We start from the raw sequence: 6000 nt of genomic DNA on the forward strand, positions 1-6000 counted from the left end.
CGGAGCGGGCCGGAGGCCGCACAATGCCGCTCTCTCCCGGGAGCGCTACGGCGCGGCCCGAGAGCCAAAAGAGCGGCGCGAGTGCGCGCACGGGCGGAGCCCATCCCCGTGGCGTCGTGCCCGCCCCTTCCCTCCCCTCCTTCTTTATCCTCCCTTCCCTTTTTTTCCTCCTTTCCCTCCTTCCTTCCCAGCGGCCGCTGCCGTTCCCCGCTCGCTGCGGGGAGCGCCCTGCCCGTGCGGGCCGCGGGGTGCGGGCCGCATCCGGGGCGCTGTGGCGTTCCCGTGTGGGAAGCGGCCTTGTGCTGACCGGGACCGGGTGGCCGGGGCGCTGCTGCCGTGGCTCGGGGCCGTTGAGCCCGGCTGCAGGGGGTTGGCTGTCGTTGGGGTGCGTCCGCAGCTGGCCACGTTGGATGCACACTGATAAAAGCGGCTGTGAGAAGGGCAGGCCAATTCGCACGGCAGGAATGTCTGTAACAGTGTCTGTATAATGTCTATAATAACGTCTGTAATATCCATAATAATGTTTGTAAGGTGGGGGTCAGGCTTTTTGCCTGGGCAGGTAGTGACAGGGCATAAAGAGTCATCCTCAAGCTGTGTTCAGGCTGGACATCAGGGGGGATTTCTATATAGAAAGTGGTGTTAAATGCTGGGTTAGGGGGAAACATTAAACATTGGAGCTGCCCACGGAGGTGTGGAGTCCCCATCCCCGGGGGTGTTCCGGGAGTGACTGGATGTGGCACTCAGTGCCATGATTTAATTGACAAAGTGATGATCAATCAAAGGTTGGACTCGATGATTCCAGAGGTCTTTATCAAATTAAGTGGTTCTGTGACTCTAATGCTGATGTTTGAGCCATTGAACACCATAATCCTTACCTGGGTGAGAGGATATCTGAGGCAAGGTGGTTTTCTCCGCGTATTGTCACACAAAAAAACCCTGACTCAAGAGTGTTGAATTCATTAAGGCCAAACAGCCCAGTTACAGTTAAACATGTATTTAAGCGCTTTTCTGGAGAGCAGTGGGTTATTTCTGAACCCACACGTTGCAGTCTGCTTTCAGTTAAGAGGGAAGAAAAGGAGACGTGTGTCATTTACTGGCCCTTTAACACAGGAAAATATTTCACTTCCAAAAATTCTAATGGCAGTTGAGAGAGGAAAAGATGAAAAAAACCTGTGGTGTAGTGAAGCCAAGGCCCTTCTTCTCCAGCCTGGAGCTCTGCAGCAGAAATCTGGAGAATTAGCCCTGCCCTCTAAACTCAGGGAGGTAAAACACAGTTAGAAGAGCTGCACACTCACCAGAACAATATTAGGAAACAAATCCAGTTAAATCCCTGGTGCTGATTCTTCCAGATGGTTTTGGCTTAATGTTTCCAGTCTTTTAAACAGTGAATATAAAATAAAATGGAAGAATACAAATCAGCAGTATAACGCTATTTATAGAACTTTCTCGTGGCAGGGTGTTTTTTGTTTCTTTCATGTTGGAGATAAGTTCGTACTTTGCCTCTCACTGTCTGCTTTGGGAATTTTTGCCTGATATTTTTCAATATATGTAGAAAACACATATAAATATATTTATATATGTGTGGAAAATACATATATGTGCCTTTATAAAAATCCTTATCTGCTCTGAATAATACCTCTCTGGAACCTGAAAACTGTAGTCATTACTACAAATTAAGTGTAATCCTAAACAACCCCTTAGCCTCTAAGTGTCCTGGATAATTTTTTAAACTTGTTTAAAGTATAATAAACTCCATTTGGCCAAGTTCCTGATTCCATGCCAGGCTGGGTTTTTGATAGCTTGGAGTTTTCAGAAGCAGCATGAGCAGGAGCATTTCTTTGGGACTGCAGAACATCCCCTCCTGGGCTCTCCACAGACAAAACTTTGGATTAAATTTCACTTGATGGTTATGAATTATCTGTGAGGGTCTTTCTTGCTCCTCCAGCCAGGCTTCCACAGCTGGGATCAGCAGGATGTGACATCTATCCAGACTCTGGGAAAGCATGGAGCTTGGCAGGCTTCTCCCTCACCAAATCTTTCATTCCCTTTGCTTCCAAACAGCCTGAATTTGGGGACGTGCCAAGTGCACTGGAAAAGACACCTGTCTGAGGTGTTTGTGGGAGAGCAGCTTTCCCTGGTGATGAAAGGGAAAGGAAAATGGCCCAGATTGGAAGGAAGTGGCTGCTCCCAGTGCTACTGGGGTCCCTTTGGGTGCCTTTCAGGGTGTCAGGAGCTGAGGCTGAGGCTCCTGCTGTGACCAACGTGTGTGATTTTGTTCCAGGTTGCACTGAGAGCAGAGCTAACCCAGTGCTGCAGAGCTGATCCAAAGGACGTTATTGTTTGTGGAAAAGCTCCCAGGAACTTCACTACAGCCTGGACCTGTTCTTTAAGACCTGCCTGCTGCAAACCAGCTTGTGCTTACGTTTGTAGTGGTGAGTAATCAGACAGGGAGCTTACAAGCTGTGTGAGCCCATGTTTATGTTTTGGCACAATTAGCAATCTCAGCTCGCATTTTTATTTGCTTGGGCCCCTCAGCAGACAGAGGAAGTGCAGAACAGACTCACTGTGTGTTACACTCTGCTCCAGAAACAGGGAGGAAGAACTCAGGAGAGACCTGCTGCACCCTTCAGACTTCTAAAGAGCAGCTGATCCCTGACACAGAGCTGTTTCTGGGTGGTTCCTAACATGCTGCTCTGTTGGGTTCTTTTCCCTAAATCCCAGATACATCACATTCATATGTTTCTTCTGGGATTCAAAAACAAACACTGAACCTTTTCCAGGATGATATGTCTACCTCCCCCACTACTCTCTGAGCCTTGCTTGCATCATTGCCAACATTTGTTCATTTAAAGCTCAGAAATCTTAGCCCAGTGGAGGGAGGGCAGGTGGGATTGGAATCATCCTGCCCTGGGAGGGATGTGTACAAACGCTTAGTCCAGGCATCAGGAGCCTCTAGAAGTTGAAGAACTTATTTCAGTGTAAGATCATTGAACACTGCATGTATCAAACCCTTGTTAGTAAAGACCTGGTAAGAAACATGATTTTGAGGAGCAAGTTTGACTTCCCACAAGGTTGGAGTCCTGAGATGTACTCTAAGGCATCATTCAGCACAAATTCCCCCCAATGCCAGCCCCAGCCAAGTTAATGCATAGAGGCTGCTGATTTGAGAGCCCCAGCCTGAGTCACACACGCTCTGGCTGCCAGACGTGATGACAGCCTGCCTCTCCCAGCCACTTCAACTGGAGCAGCAGGTTCTCAGCACTTCTGTGAATCTGGAGCTTTGTTCTTTGGCTCCAGCCACAGAGAGCGGATAGATCAATACATTCACTCACACCCCTGAAATAGTTATAGTGAAATCTATTTATTACTCATTGTCATTTACAGATCGAGATGTTTGAAGGTGTTACTGTTTGATTAGAGGATCTCTGTGCCATTCTTTCCAGTCTTTGTGAGGGGGCAGGAGGAAAAGGAAGGAAACAAAGAGGAATCCTTTAGGGCTTTGGCCAGCTGAAGTCTGGCATGTTCCAGTGTCTGTTGGTTTCAGCTGCCAGCTCAGTAGCACACACCATTTACAGCCTTGCTTACCTGTGCAAACCACTGTGTTCACAGCAGGTGCTGGGTCTCCACATCACACTGAATGTCCAACAAAACCATTCAGATGTAATTTCCAAAGGAACATTTTTTAACTATGGCCAAAGATATATAGCCATGTTGGTTGAGCAGTTTCTTTTCAGTTCCCAAATTCTGTGGTCATTTCTTTTTCTTCTCTCTCACAACAGTTTAGGCCTTTGCTCTGCCTCTTTCCTTACATATAAATCTTAGCCCACTGTATCCCAGTCTCCAGGTCCTCCAGATAAAGCTTTTTGCTCCCTCCTGGTAAGACACGTCATAGTCAGACAGAAGATTTTGTGGGCTCTTCGTGCTCTTCCATTGCAGTGGAAGCACTTCATCTCTGCTTCACTGGTTTGAGAACTTCCAGTCTGGAAGAACTTTATTTAAATCTACTCTGAACCCACCACTGGATATTGGCTGACTCCAGACCACCATTCAGATGACAATCAAAACTCCTCTTTGCAGATGAACACCTACAATCCTTTAGGTTTGGGTTGCTCAATTCTTTCCTGTCTTCTCTTCAAGTAGCACAGTGTGGGCAGCCCTTTTGGGGCTTATAGACATCCTGGCTCCTGGCTTCCCATTCTGGAGGCTCTGCTCACCCTTCTCCAGATGAACAGAGAACACTGAAGATCCAAAATCCCTGCAGGCACTGACATTCCTGGGAGTGAGGAGCCAGGGTGGCCTCACCAACTGGTGTGTCCAGGCTCTCAGAACTACAAAGAATGAGTCAGAAGAGCTAAGTCCCAATTCTGCCTCTGCCCATGATTCTCTGCATCATCATATTCCCTCTCAGCTTCCTCAGCTAAAAAACAGGAGTCATAATATTTCCTTACCTACAAAAGCTGTTAGGAGGATTATTGCATTGTTGTGAATTCCACAGATGAAAGGTACTACAGAAGAACAAACTGCAATTATTGTTTCAAACCTCTGCCCTAATCCTGTCATCCTTAACTTACTGAATAACACTTACTCAATCGAGGAAATCCTGCCACTACACTGAAGATGATCATTGGAAAAGATGACTCTCTGTTGTAATAAGAGCATTTATACCCTTGTGTTCAACACCCTTCTGCCTGACACCAGAGTGATCTGAGTCATATAACCTCCCCTTGCAGTGGGGAACTGAGGTTTTGATGGTAGAACAGACACAGTGAAAATCAGAAGCTTGCAGGAAGTATCTATTGCAAAGATCAGAAAAATTGGTATTCCCAGCAGTCCCTGATTCCTGCTAAATATTGTTGGGTGCAGTCACACAAGGTACTGAGCGTGGCACGTCCTCCCAAAACTCATCTGTCCTACCAAGTATTTCCTTTTCTCCTTCCATCCCCTCTTGGTTTCAAAACACTCAACACTCCATGAGCAGAAAGGCAAAAAGTACTGGTGTTTAACAGCCCTGAAAACCACTCTGGTTTTGCACAAATAACACTTTTCTTGTTGAAGCCTGTGCACAAAGCTTCTGAGAAGGATGTAGGTACCACTGGGCATTACAGGTTAAAAGTACTACAACAGCCAGCAATAAATACATGGCAGGTGTTCGTTAACAAGGCACTAATTGGGTAACTGGAGGTGCAGCATAAAAGACCACAGAGGCCAATTGAGAAGCTTTAGGTGAATCTCAGATGTTCCTCTGGGCTTGGGGAACAGGAGGAGATAAAGAGCTGCTGTGGGTTTGTGTTTTATGGAAAAGCTGGTGCTAAGGTGCCTCAAAAGAGACAGCCTGTTCTATCTTGTGCATGAAACTGTGTGACAAAATCAGTTCAGAATTTAATTTAAGGATTATGACTCTCTTTTCCTCTGTTGAAGTGCTTTTACTTTGGCTTTGGTAACTTGATCTTAAATTGTTCTGATTTGATTTCACTGTACCTCCTAAGGGGGTTATTCAAACTGAGTCAGCCTGTGCCTGTTTGGCTAAACCATTATCTAAACTCATTGCCTTGCATAAAGAAGGCTTTAGGGATCCCAAAATATGTTTGCTTTCCTAATCCCTTGGAGGATGTAGCAGGGTTCTTCAAGCACAAGTGTGCAGACCTACAGGTAGGTGTGTGAATGACTGCTGTGTTCCAGGTTGAAAGCTGATCGTGGTGACATCTCTGGGGACAGTTTCCCACGTGAATTGTTTTGCCTGCTCATCCTGCTGCATAATGAACATGACAATTTGGGATGAAACTCTCTTACGCCCACCCTGGGTGAGATAAGGCAGGGTAAGGTGTAATTGGAGGCTCCTTTTGGGTTGCAGTTTTGATGCACCCTCCATCATTGTGTTCCTGTCAGTGGATTTGCAGTGAGGTTCAAACTCCAGCATGGAACTTATGCAAGTTCACTGTGAGGTGAGCACTCTTCTAGCTAGGAGAATTTTTTGCTTTCACAGAGTTTCTGCTCTCTGGA

General features: G+C 46.6%; 1 long non-coding RNA gene across 1 annotated transcript; it reads left to right on the forward strand.

The window, feature by feature from the left end:
- The first annotated feature begins 204 nt into the window (after positions 1-204).
- Positions 205-6000, forward strand: LOC131586524 (uncharacterized). The gene is made up of 3 exons (XR_009279171.1): positions 205-385; positions 2282-2432; positions 5680-6000. It is a non-coding gene; the product is annotated as an uncharacterized LOC131586524 (long non-coding RNA).

The sequence above is a fragment of the Poecile atricapillus genome, chromosome 20, assembly GCF_030490865.1.
Source record: "Poecile atricapillus isolate bPoeAtr1 chromosome 20, bPoeAtr1.hap1, whole genome shotgun sequence".
NCBI classification, from domain to species: Eukaryota; Metazoa; Chordata; class Aves; order Passeriformes; family Paridae; genus Poecile; species Poecile atricapillus.